Source organism: Petromyzon marinus, chromosome 40, assembly GCF_048934315.1.
Source record: "Petromyzon marinus isolate PM22_M1 ecotype Great Lakes invasive population chromosome 40, UKy_Petmar_22M1.pri1.0, whole genome shotgun sequence".
NCBI classification, from domain to species: domain Eukaryota; kingdom Metazoa; phylum Chordata; class Hyperoartia; order Petromyzontiformes; family Petromyzontidae; genus Petromyzon; species Petromyzon marinus.
In genome coordinates, this window is record NC_133706.1 from 4,020,834 (window position 1) to 4,034,744 (window position 13,911).

Consider the following 13,911-nt stretch of genomic DNA (forward strand, 5'->3'; position numbering starts at 1 on the left):
TCCCTATGGTGGCGTGGATTTTTCTCTGGGTCTTCTCGATTTGCTTGCCCCCCCCCCCCCCCCCACCGTCAGCATTTAGAAAAAAAACGCGTTTCGATAATTTGGCTAACTATACATTTCCACGTGATGATATCAGCCACTATCATCTGTGACCAGGTCGCCTCTGAAAAAGACAATAGCTAAGTGGGCTTTACTTGGTAAATAACATCGTGAAAACAAACTGTAATATAATTAATTATTAATTTCGAATTCTAGTCTCCGTTATCAAGTGCAGTGTAGTAAAACAGCCGAAGTTTTTCTCTTTTTTAAACATCCATTTCTCATCCAATATTTGAATCTACACCATGCTGCCCTTCACGATGAGTGAAGGCTACTGCTGCTGTCCATATTCTGTTGTTGCAAATCTCCAGGCACAAGTGTGAGCGAGAAGACTTCGCCAATTGCTGGCATCTGGCCATGACGAAGGATGTTGGATTAATGGAGTCACAGAATGCGTGTCTTTGTGTCTGTAGCCCACATTCCCAGCCACCGCATGCCCAAGTACCTTCTGTTTGGCCGGAGAGTGGGGGCTAAACAGGACGCTACTGGGCAGTTGGAGGCAGTTGCCTCAAATAAATAACGGAGGGCAGAGGAGCGACACTCACAACAAGCAAGGCGCCAGGTGGCTAAAATACAGCGAGGTAGCACAGGAGGTAGCATGCACAACTGGTGCATCTGGCAGTATTCTCAGTAAACCAATGGCATATGGGTACGTCCCGTAACCTGCCAGTAGCAAGCCAACCATCATCTCAGCATTAATCTACAATATTTTGCCCCCTAAGTGTTGGGCACTAGACCCCGTTGATGCACTGTGTTTCACCGCTAACGGCGGCTCATTGGGTATCATTGGTCGGATGACGGCTGAGGTGTGCATCACTGATGTTAAATTGTCGGGACATATTCTTGTTTCTACATCCCTGGCAGTTCCATGTTTACTGGATAGGATGCCCTTAAACATTTGTATTGACCGTAGCTGCTTGGAATTGCCATCCAGCTGTCGTATAGCATTTTTGCCTTCCCTCATCCGGTTGTGCACGGCCAACGCTACGGTGCAAACTTGCGCGCCAGACGGTGAGAATCCCTCCCTCCTTCTAATAATGTCAGTCGTGGACTGACTTTGATAGACCTTAGGTTCTTAACGCTGGGTTGGACACGACGGTCATCCAGGAGGGTATTGTGTTGGCTTATGCGTCGCCGGCGCATCTGGAAGGGGGCGTCATTGGGAATGTGGGTGCTGCGTCTTGCACACGACAACCCCGGGACGTGGTTGAAGGTTGGATCGACAAACTATGTGCTGAGAGTGGCGCTTTGTCTGCAGACCAGATGGGGAAGCTACGGGAGCTCTTGCGTGAATTTTCGGATATTTCTAGCAAGGGGAAATTTCATAATGGGTGCACATACGGGTGATGTGGCCCCTATCCGACAGAACTCCTACAGGCTGAGCCCGGCAGAAAAAGAACAAGTTCGGCCACGTGTTGGTGCCTCTTCAGACGTAGGACGTGGAGCTTCCAGCTTGTAGAACGAAGCGACCCCGGTCCCTCTCAGAGACCCACCTTATATCCTCCTGGGTCAGGGCCAGCTCCGCCCTTGGCCCCGCCCACCTTCGCGAGCATTCTAGCTCCCTCTCAATCCCTCTCGAGAGCTCTCCCCAGACACGTGATCATCCCCTCGCCTCCCCCCTACCCCCCACCTGTGGACCTGTGGGCCTCTCTGTGGACACTCCGGATCACGTGCCTACGGGGTTAACCAGAGTGCCATGGCCCGGGGCAACCCTGCCCCTGGGCTGACACTCTCCCACTCCCCCTTGTGGGAGCCCGCACTACACGCTAAACGTGGTGCCCGCGCGATCCCAGTGCTCACCACGGCCCTCCCGGGCCGGCACCACACAGTGACATCCCCGATGTCACTACATATGTGTAGTGTTGTAGATTCAGGAGACGTCGGAGACGGTTCTTGGAGGCAACACTATTTGTTAAAACACCTCGCTCGGCAGTACAGTGCCAGTACACTCAGGGTTACTGTCCTCCTACAGCTACTGCCTGGGGAGGTACTGCCTCTGCGCTAACGTGCCCTAACACAGGGCTACAGTCAGGGTACTCCTACACCACTGTCTAGGGAGGTACTGCCTCCGGGCTAACGTGTCCTAACACAGGGCTACACTCAGGGTCCTCCTACACCACTGTCTAGGGAGGTACTGCCTCCGGGCTAACGTGCCCTAACACAGGGCTACACTCAGGGTCCTCCTACACCACTGTCTAGGGAGGGTACTGCCTCTGGGCTAACGTGCCCTAACACAGGGCTACAGTCAGGGTACTCCTACACCACTGTCTAGGGAGGTACTGCCTCTGCGCCAACGTGCCCTAACACAGGGCTACACTCAGAGTCCTCCTACACCACTGTCTAGGGAGGTACTGCCTCTGCGCTAACATGCCCTAACACAGGGCTACACTCAGGGTCCTCCTACACCACTGTCTGGGGAGGTACTGCCTCCGGGCTAACGTGCCCTAACACAGGACTACACTCAGGGCTACACCACTGTCTAGGGAGGTACTGCCTCCGGGCTAACATGCCCTAACACAGGACTACACTCAGAGTCCTCCTACACCACTGTCTAGGGAGGTACTGCCTCCGGGCTAACGTGCCCTAACACAGGACTATTCTCAGGGTCCTCCGGCTATGGGTGCCTAGGGGGAGGCTGTTCTAACTCGCCCTAGCCAGGGTGCAAGTTCCGACCACTGACCCACTGGACCCGGCCCTTACAAGGACGTCGGGGCCAGGGGTTCCCAGGGTCTCACCGCTGAGCCGCACAATGTCCCGGCCCTGACAAGGACAGCGGAGCTAGGGGTCTCAGGGTCCTATCTAGCTGGTCTTCGGCTTCTGTCTTCGACTGGTCCCCAGCCTGTAGAGAGGTCCGCCTTTTATCCACCCCCCACCGAGGGGCGGGGTCCCAGGGGATCCTAGGACACCCCGCAGCCCCCACCCGTTGGGATTGGCCCCGGGGGATCCCAGGACACCCCACAGCCCCCTCCCCCCGGGAAGGGCCTCGGGGGATCCCAGGACACCCCACAGCCCATTTACGCCCCTACATATGTATTGAGGTTTTTTAAAAATATATATTCTCCAGGATTCTAAAAATATTCTGATCAAATTACTGTATTCATATAGGAGCACAAATATAAACGTTCGATCAATTCTAAATTAACCATTTCAGTCGTCTGTATTCATTACTCCCACCTCTGCGGTGTCACTATCTATCTACTATTATGAAATGCCTTCCGAAGTTCTTCCGCTGATTCAATCCAACTCAATGTTTATTTGTTACACGGGAAATGCCGTTTAGCCAGTTAACCACAGCAGCCACGAACAATCGAGTGATTGTTGGAGTGGAAAGGTGCCCAGCCAGAAGCCAGCCAGGACACTCAAGGCATCGATTATGTATGATGATGATACAGTATGTGAAATATAATTGGTTAATGTGACCCCAGCAATCACTGTAGACACTATATGCATAAAATAAACTGTATATATTTTCTGGACAGACTGCATTTCATGCCAGCTGGCGTTAATGCGATGTTATTGATTTTTTTAAAACAGATCTCGATGAAAAATGTATGCGGCCGTGGCTGCGAAGTGCTCGCTTCGGAAGCGCACTTTGCAATGTAATATGTTATGCTCTCGCTGTGTGTCAGAGACGTGACAGGTCTGTCTCCCGTCTCCACAGGACAAAGGCTAAGGTTGTGACACGGGTGGCTGAAGAAGCAGTCATGGACCCAGTCAGGGAGCTACCGACGTTGATGTAATTACATATCGCTTACATGCAACGGAATGGATGTCAATGAAACGAAATTAGTGAAACATCGATTTACGGTGGCGTATTAACAGGGATTGGTTAAGCTCCTAACATTTGAATCACCCTTGGCAACATAACACCACCCATCTGGCCATCCGAGCTGCCTTCAATTTGCATGCTCACACTGTTGCTGGAAATCTCAGCAACAGCACGGATTACTGAAAGCAGCTAATTTCGCCGTGTTTTTTACTTTTGCTGGGTGGCGGCGGTAACATTTTACGCGATGGGCGTTGTTTTCGGTCCGTGAATTTGGATCGCAGTTCACTTCAAGTTTCCAGTTGATTTTATCTGAGCAGGCGAGAACCCGAGAGATCAGGATGAGTCTCATTCGGAAGAGTGTGCTAGGTGCATTGCTCTGCCAGTAGTGGGGCGATGATTGCTTCCGCTGTGTGTGCTGTATAATCCCAATTGAGTAATTTGCGGGTATTTTTTTATTTGACGAAATTAGTAATTTGACGCCGGCACACAACGGCCTACTCTTTCGAATGACGTCGGGGGGGGGGCGGTGGGGGGGATATTTCCGTCCACTGCAAAGCGCACGGTGCGTATTATAACTGCGGCGATTACATGCGCAGTGATAACCAGGGCGGCCGCCGGGCTCGAACTGCGGACGTCCGCAACGAGTGGCCAACGCGTCACCGCTGGACCGCGTCGCTGGGGGAACCTGCGTCTGGCGAAAGGACGCCACGTGACAGGGAAACAAACGGATCCTCTACGGACCGGTCCACCGACTTCGGCCATCGGGTTTGCCCGCTCCTGTTGGGCTGGCATCAGGTCTGGTAATTGCTACACTAAAAACTATTTTTTTTATTTTACCAGATAAGGCCCACTGAGCTGAATATCCCTTTTTTTTTTAGAAGCCATCTGGCTATCACAAATGATAGCTCAACGAAGTGGCTCGTCACGTGGAAATGTTTCGCAACCAAATGCTCTAACAGCATTGATGATTCTAAATGTGGAGGAAAAAAAACCCCCGGAGGATCCGGAGAAAAATCCACGCCCCCACGGGGAGAACAAACAAACACACGACCTCATGCACACCAGGCGAGGTAGTTAACATCTCGCCACCTGCGGTGCCCTTGTTGCCCAGCGCCGTCAGCCCATGGTCTTGCCCCACCCTATCTTGCGTCTCTCATCTCTTTACTACTCTGTCCCGTCCTACGCTCCCAATCTCCACTGCCCCCATCTTTTTCACCTTCTCCCTTCTTGCGCCCCTTCACTGGAACCAAATTCCCACTGCATATAAAAAAAATCTTCACTAGAAACCGGCTTCCGTTCCTCCCTTAAAACAACCCCCCATCTCATCTCCTCGAGCTCATCCTACGACTGCTACTCCCTGCCCCCCCCCCCCCAGCTACGACCAGACCTGCTTGAGCCCCGATCACTACCACCACGCCAACCCCTATAACTTCACATCTCCCACCTGTCAACCTGTCACCATAACTACATCATCACCACTTGAGCAACAACCCCACTCTTTATTATCTCAACCACTATCATCTTAGGGGCCGTCCATAAATGACGTCACGCGATTTTTGACGATTTTTCACCCCCCGCCCCCCCCCATCGTCACACGGCGTCACAAAAAGTCAGAGCCCCCCCCCTCAAATATGACGTCACAAAGCTCTGCCCCCCCTCCCCCAAAAAACATATTTCCATTTTGAAAATAAAACATGCTTCAAATCGCTTTAAACTATTGTCATTGTAGTGCGTATTTAATGTGCCGCTGCACTCTGTTGTAGGAGAAAACATTTGTTAAAAAGTCTATTTAATTAAGTAGAACGTGTTGTTTATATTTATTTAAAGTTGCGCATTTTGATGTGACGTCACATTTCTCAATACCCTCCACCCCCTCGTCACACATGAGGCTGAGTCGACCTAGGGGAGGCCCAGGACCAGTTCAAATAATCGTCACTGGTGGTGGCCATGAGCAGGAATCGAACTCGGATCACTGGGTTCGTAGCGCAGCGCGCTCACCACTACACTACCGCTCCCTCCACAGACACAACAACCGCCATTCGCCACTAAGTGGCGGTGACGTCACCACGACGCTTGTGCCAGGCTATGTGCACCCTGAGGCCACGTGAAGTGTCGAACGCCCGCTGGCAGGAGGTCACGGGGCAGACCCAGCAGGTGCCACGGGTCGACTGACTGAGATGACTGGCTGATGCACCACCTGTGCCCCCTACTGTGCCAACCTGCTGTGCTTTAGCCACCCGGCGCTCCGCTCGTTGTTGTGAGCGTCGCTCCTCCGCCCTCCGTTGTTGTTGGAGGGCGACTGCCTCCAACTGCCCAGCAGCGTCCTTCACGAGCCTCCTCCACAGAGGCCGATCTTGACACCGCTGGTACCAGTCATCGGCAAGTCCACTCAGCTCCACGTCCTCCTGTACCACATCACTCCATCTCTTCTCTAGCCCGTGCCGCGCCCATTTAGCCCCCTCGATCCGGCCGAACAAAAACTGTTTCGGCATGCGGTGGCTGGGCATGCGGGCTACATGACCCAGCCAACGCAGCCTTGCCCGCCGGAGGAGCTCACCGATGGGACCTTGCCCAGATCTTTCAAGGATTTGTGAGCTCCTCACACAATCCAGCCTGATTAAACCCAGGATGGATCGTAGGCAGGCCAGCCTAAATGTTTCTAACCGGCGAAGATGTTCCACACACACAAACAGACACACACACAGCACGCTCACCACTACACTACCGCTCCCCCCACACACACGCGCGCGTCCATAGGTACACATACACGCGCTTGCTGCAGACACACACACAACTTTCAGGGTGCGTACGGCAGTAAACGACTGAAATAATAAACCAATGCTGCGTGAAGAACGCCTTAGACCTGCAACACATTTGTATGGCACTTTACACGCGTAGGGTTGGGGGGGGGATGCGTGACGTCACCAGGCACACTGCGCTACGCTTTCGCATGCGGGTGACGTCACAGCTCACTTGCCGTGCAAAATATCTGCATTATTACGCCCCCCCCCCCAAAAAAAAAATATACAAAAGTCGATTTTTATAATGTTTGCATGGTGTACAGTCTGGAAAGTACCTACATGGCAAATTTCAAGTTTGTTGCATGTCGGGAAGTACGCTAAACATTTTGAACAGACACACATTCACAAATTTCCCTTTTACATACATAAATTATTAAACCTATGCTAATTACGGCACCATTATTAACTACTATAATCACCCAGAAATGTCTGTCCGTCCCGCGCGTGACGTCACTCCACATGCGGCACCCCCCCCCGCGTGACGTCACTCCACATGAGGCCCACCCCCCTCATTAATATTTATGAGTGGGCGGATTTTTACACTTCCGCAGAGGAAGGTCGAGCTGAATTAAATAATGTATTACTCAAAGTCGCTTCAAATATGACGTTTTTGTACACAAAGTTACGGTGAAAAATAAATCTACGCAACATCCGTGCGTGACGTCACTGCAAAAGAGCCCCCCCCTTCATTAATATTCATGCCCGCGTGGAAATTTACACTAACGCACAAGAAGGTCGCGCACTCCACATGCCGCACCCCTCCCCTCATTAATAATCATGAGCGGGTGACATCACTCCACATGCCGCACCCCTCCACAATAACCATGAGGGGTGACGTCACTCCACATGCCGCACCCCTCCACAATAATCATGAGCGGGTGACGTTACTCCACATGCCGCACCACTCCCCAATAACAATTAGCGGGTGACGTCACTCCACATGGGGCAACCCCCCCCCCCCCTTCATTAATAATCATGAGCCGAACAATTTTTCTCTTGAATATTTCAGATTTACTGCAATATACACACCCGTCCTTGGACGGGCAAAACAGCGAGTGTTGCAAATAATGAGACATATGTTCAAAGTACATGTAATATTTTTTTATTTAAAGCTTTCGTGACTGCAAGGATTCATCTTCTTTGGTTCTTTCGGTAAAATCACGTAGAATGAGAATAAAACAATAAAGTAATAAAAAAATTAACTAAAATAACACAATAAAACGTCGTCAGAATTTTATTGTGTTATTTTATTTTATTAATTTATTATTTTATTCTCATTCTACGTGACTTTACCGAAATAACCAAATAAGATACATGTAATATGTTGGAGAAAATTCAACATTTAGGACTAAAAAAGCAACCGATATAATTTCATAGACGCGACTGCTGCGTTGGCAGTGGCGCACAAACACAGTTCACCAAAAGACTCCACACATTAGTAAGTAAAGCCGTGTGGCCTCAATAGAACAAAAAGCATAGGGGACGTTTCAGGCAATGGCCCTTTCTGAAACTACCTTACAAACCTATGTTGCTATGACGTAGGGCCACTGTCAGAAACGTCGCCTATTGTATATTTGAAGGCCACACACGCGTCGTGTTATTGACGAATACTTTGAGGCTTTGGTGAATTTATGATTTAGGTCGGTGTCGTGATGCTCCCCCCCTCTCTCCCTGCCGCCTCCTCCCCCTCTCACCCCATCTCGGTTCACGCCACGTTCATCCCCCCCCCCCCCACGCCACGCCACTCGGCGGCAGAGTCTGGATCATTCTCATTGATTCCCGTTTCAGTTTGAACGACATTGCCCTGCAGCGCGTCGGCTTGTTTAGACGGGGGGGGGGGGGGGGGGGGCACAGTTCACGTTGTGAGCTAGCACGTTTGGCTACGTACGCTGAACGTAATGAGTAATCATCATATTCAGATTTGCCTTTGCCAGTCCTGCATTCTTGCTCGAGCTCTCCACGCCTCCGTTTATATTTTGCACCAACATTTTTTTGGACTTTGTACTCCAACATTTAGAAGGGGATCCTTCAGAAGTGGGGCGGAGGAGGGGTGGGGGGTGGGTTGGGGGGCTCATCCCCCTTCAGCCCCCAATGTTACTGCGCCGTTTCCCTCTCGTCCCGAGACCCTGCACGTACACGATTAAAAATAGAAACCAACAAACATGTTACATATTCATATTGTTTTATTTAGTTTCATAGTTTATTTATTGGGTATAGCCCTGTGAGCCATTCGGCTCTTGCATCGGGTGCAACCTCAACAAACAAAAAACATGAACAAGAAAACATCTTAAAGTGATCATGTCACTGCAAACAGAAAATCCAGGGAAAAAAACATCACAATATTCCTGAAATAGCACCGTACACCACCAACGCTGTGTGCAAAAATCCCAGTGGGATGCAAGTCAAATAACAACAACAACAGCCACAAGACAACGAAGATTAAGGCCATCGGTCTAACTCCGTACTACAATAAACAAAAACATGGCCAAAAACAAAAAAAAGTTTTCCAAATCAACAAAATAAAAGCCATAAATGCAATGTAACAGTGATCATAGGGAATGTGACCGAATTTTTAACAAATAAACTACATAAATAAATTATAACACCAAAATCTAGAGCCATATTTTAGGCCACTGAATTTAACAGCGTCATTCATGGAAATTGCATCTCAATACCGTCGTAGAATTCATGACGCGTGCAGAGGGCGGCTGGAACCGGCGATACCAACAATTGTCCAAGCCCTTTGGTCCTGTGTAGGGATGTTTGATGTTCGGCCAACTCCACTCTTAACGAGTGCTTATAACGCGTGGAAGGAAACCGGAGCACAGTAGCCGGAGAAACCCCACGGCGTGCAAATGGGGTTGTAACACTCAACCCGCTACAGATGGAAATGTATCCACCTGCTGCATAGCCTGGCAAGTCAGCCAGCAGATGACCACCTCGACGCTCACGGGTTAGGGGAGGGAGCTTCACGAGTTCGTGTGATCAGCCACCCCTCGCCTCCCCACGGTGGTGGATGACAGCGAGCCAGCCGTCATCATTGGCGGCTCTTGCGGAAGATTTCTTGGCCGGGTCCCGCGTGCTCATTCCGTGGCTCTTGTCGACAAAAAAAAAACCCTCTCGCTCGCCGTCTGCGGCTTTGGTGGCCCAAATCGGTCTGTCACCGGCGAAAAAAAAAGAGAGCGGTAAGTAGCAGGGTAAATAAAAAAAAACCGTTCTCAAAATTTACGAGAGAAATACATCAGCGGGATGCGTGAACGTTCCTCGTGGCAGCAGCAGCAGCATTGTAACTCTTCTGCCACTCACCGCACGCGTGTGTCCTCCACGTGTGTGGTGGCAGAGTAGCAACAGCGGAGTGTTGTGATGCAGCAACTTGCAGCAGAGGTTTGTGTTCGTGGACAATTGCCCATGCCTCGCCCATCTCCTATCACGCTAGCTTTTCTCCTACCTCTCTCATCTCATCCCACTCTACTCTCCTCCACGGTCTCTTTGCTCCAGCAAGCAAGGCCTTTGTTAATCCCCCCACCCTCCCCCCCAGTCAAACTTTTCTCAGCAGCTCGGTCGCTTCTTCTCTTCTGTCTGCAACTCACATGGTCTGCAACTCACTTCCCCCAGCCGTTAGTGTTGGTGACTCGCTGCCCCCCACGCAAGTCAATAACTTCCTCTTTTTGGATCTATAATTGTGTTCTAGAAACATTTGTACATGTTGTCCTTCCCCCACGCACGGTTGGCTACGGACGGTGCGAACGAAGTTCAACATACAGCACGTCGAACAACAAACACCACGTGGTACAACTCGACAACACACGTATGTATGTTGAACTTCTTTTGCACGGTACGTAGCTAACCGTGCAAATCGGACAGGGCAATAGTCAACTTCCTCTTTCCGCTGCATTTGCGACTGTCGCAATAATACTCTCTGTAAGCGACGAGAATACCCTATCATAAATCACCATCTCTGTCCCAAAGCGCATCCGCACAAACCGTGGCAGATGCGGATACTTGATGCCCAAACGGAACATTTAAAACTCTCCGGTAGTGTGCGAATGTGTTCACCCAGAACAGACCGTACAACATATAATGATGCAATGCCCGATCCACAAATATGAAAAAGACATCACAGCCACACACACTCTGCTACTCCTGGCTTGACCACCTGAATGTGAAATTGTAGTTGTTAATTTGCATCTATATCAGCCATACGAAAGAATAATCTCTGCTCCACCCCACTTGCACCAAACCCGCACCGAGCAGCGTGGTGAAGCGTGGGTTAACAACCTCCAGAACCCGCACGCGGTGGGAGCGGCGGGGCATCATCCAGCAGTAGATTGAGACAAACATGTCGTGTCCGGCCCATGTGGCATAAACACGGCCATGACTCGGGATCTTGGCTAAGCGGTAGCGGGCAGTAACGTCCCTTTGTGCTCACGTCGCCACCGACTGCAGGAAGCCCCCCTACCCCTACCGCTCCTCGTGCCCCCCACCGCCCCATCCTAATTCACGTGACCTGCGCGGACGGTTCAATCGATCGCTGCCGAAAAGACCCGGGGGGGATTGCGTGGCGCGTCGCTCTGCATCCGTGAGACCCGAGGTGATGCCCCCCCCCCACCACGGCCCCCCTCGGCCTGGGTGAACCCAAACGAAATTGGCAGCAGCGGCAGCGGCGGTGGCGGCAGCCTTCACGCCGGCAGATTTACGCGCGACTTATTGGCAGTTAACTTTGATCGTCCCTTTTATCATGGGGACGCACGCTGGCACTTAAATTATCGTCAGGAAAGAGCTGCCGAGTGGATTTTCTTTTTCACCCCTCGCAAGCCACCCCGCGGCGTTGGCTCCCCGTGCAAGCAGCCGCGCTCCCTCGCCTCCTCTTGACGCACGCCACTCGAATCTCGATTCAGAAAAGCCCTCTGGGCGAACTGTCGCCTCTTACGTTCTACCGTTTTATTTGAAGCTTTGCTTGCGTTTCGTCGTCCCTCTTGCCCCGCTGCGTCTCGGCACACGCTGGCCAACGGGGGCTTGCGCGTTTTACCGAGTAGGTTCAAGAATAAGAACGCCGCTGCCCTTACGGACGACGCGAATATACGGCCGTGCATGAAACGGGTTGATTTCCACAGAGCGGCTCTTCCGTGGGCTGCGGTCTCGTGCCGCTAGATTTGTTCGACGAGCGTTGGGTGACACAAATGACTTGCACACGCGGCGATGGGACACTCACAGAAGAATGATCCCGCGAGCACCCCCTAGTACTTTCGCAACACACATGGTGCAATAATGAATGCGTGCATGTAGAGTGATTGTGTACCGTGGGAGTGCGTGCTATATTTGTTACACAAGTGTGTGTGTGTGTGTGCATCTGATAGAGTAGCGGCTTGCGTGCTCCGCTATGGACCTGGCGGTCCGCGTTCGATTCCCGCTCACGGCCAATACCAGTGACGATTCAGATAATCGCCTAAATGAGTATCTGGTGTGATGTATAAACATCGTCATTGGGGAGACAAAGGCGGACGGGCGTGGTGCTGGTCGCCCACCTCCTCGTAGTGCCGTGCCGGCCTTCATAGGTGCTCGCTTACAGCACTTGCCCCAAATTTAGCAACACGCGTTTAGAGTATTTGGCTGCTATACATTTCCACTTGATAAGCCACTTGTTTGAGCTATCATTTGTGGCGAGGTCGCTTCTGCCTAAGAGCTATATAGCTCAGTGGGTCTTACCTGGTAAAATAATAGTTTAATAATAAAAACAAATAAGGCTATGTGGGGGATATTTGTCTTTGTGCACCTTGCAGAAGAACAATAAAGAGTCGTCTTGCACGTCAAGAAGAACAATAGAGAGTCGTCTTGCACGTCAAGAAGAACAATAGAGAGTCGTCTTGCACGTCAAGAAGAACAATAGAGAGTCGTCTTGCACGTGAAGAAGAACAATAGAGAGTCGTTTGCACGTGAAGAACAACAATAGAGAGTCGTCTTGCACGTCAAGAAGAACAATAGAGAGTCGTCTTGCACGTCAAGAAGAACAATAGAGAGTCGTCTTGCACGTCAAGAAGAACAATAGAGAGTCGTCTTGCACGTCAAGAAGAACAATAGAGAGTCGTCTTGCACGTGAAGAAGAACAATAGAGAGTCGTCTTGCACGTGAAGAAGAACAATAGAGAGTCGTCTTGCACGTCAAGAAGAACAATAGAGAGTCGTCTTGCACGTCAAGAAGAACAATAGAGAGTCGTCTTGCACGTCAAGAAGAACAATAGAGAGTCGTCTTGCACGTCAAGAAGAACAATATAGAGTCATCTTGCACGTGAAGAAGAACAATAGATAGTCGTCTTGCAGGTCAAGAAGGACAATAGACAGTCGTGTTGCACGTCAAGAAGAACAATAGAGAGTCGTCTTGCACGTCAAGAAGAACAATAGAGAGTCGTCTTGCACGTCAAGAAGAACAATAGAGAGTCGTCTTGCACGTGAAGAAGAACAATAGAGAGTCGTCTTGCACGTGAAGAACAACAATAGAGAGTCGTCTTGCACGTCAAGAAGAACAATAGAGAGTCGTCTTGCACGTCAAGAAGAACAATAGAGAGTCGTCTTGCACGTCAAGAAGAACAATAGAGAGTCGTCTTGCACGTCAAGAAGAACAATAGAGAGTCGTCTTGCACGTGAAGAAGAACAATAGAGAGTCGTCTTGCACGTGAAGAAGAACAATAGAGAGTCGTCTTGCACGTCAAGAAGAACAATAGAGAGTCGTCTTGCACGTCAAGAAGAACAATAGAGAGTCGTCTTGCACGTCAAGAAGAACAATAGAGAGTCGTCTTGCACGTCAAGAAGAACAATATAGAGTCATCTTGCACGTGAAGAAGAACAATAGATAGTCGTCTTGCAGGTCAAGAAGGACAATAGACAGTCGTGTTGCACGTCAAGAAGAACAATAGAGAGTCGTCTTGCACGTCAAGAAGAACAATAGAGAGTCGTCTTGCACGTCAAGAAGAACAATAGAGAGTCGTCTTGCACGTCAAGAAGAACAATAGAGAGTCGTCTTGCACGTCAAGAAGAACAATAGAGAGTCATCTTACACGTCAAGAAAAACAATAGACAGTCGTCTCGCACGTCAAGAAGAACAATAGAGTTGTCTTGCACGTCAAGAAGAACAATAGAGAGTCGTCTTGCATGTCAAGAAGAACAATAGAGAGTCGTCTTGCACGTCAAGAAGAACAATAGAGAGTCGTCTTGCACGTCAAGAAGAACAATAGAGAGTCGACTTGCA

General features: G+C 50.3%; 1 long non-coding RNA gene across 1 annotated transcript; it reads right to left on the bottom strand.

The window, feature by feature from the left end:
* Nucleotides 1-8,834: 8,834 nt before the first annotated feature.
* On the bottom strand, nucleotides 8,835-13,701 carry LOC142930515 (uncharacterized). Its single transcript, XR_012946452.1, has 2 exons — nucleotides 9,976-13,701; nucleotides 8,835-9,826 (listed from the first exon to the last, which is right to left on the bottom strand). It is a non-coding gene; the product is annotated as an uncharacterized LOC142930515 (long non-coding RNA).
* Between the last annotated feature and the right edge of the window lie 210 nt (nucleotides 13,702-13,911).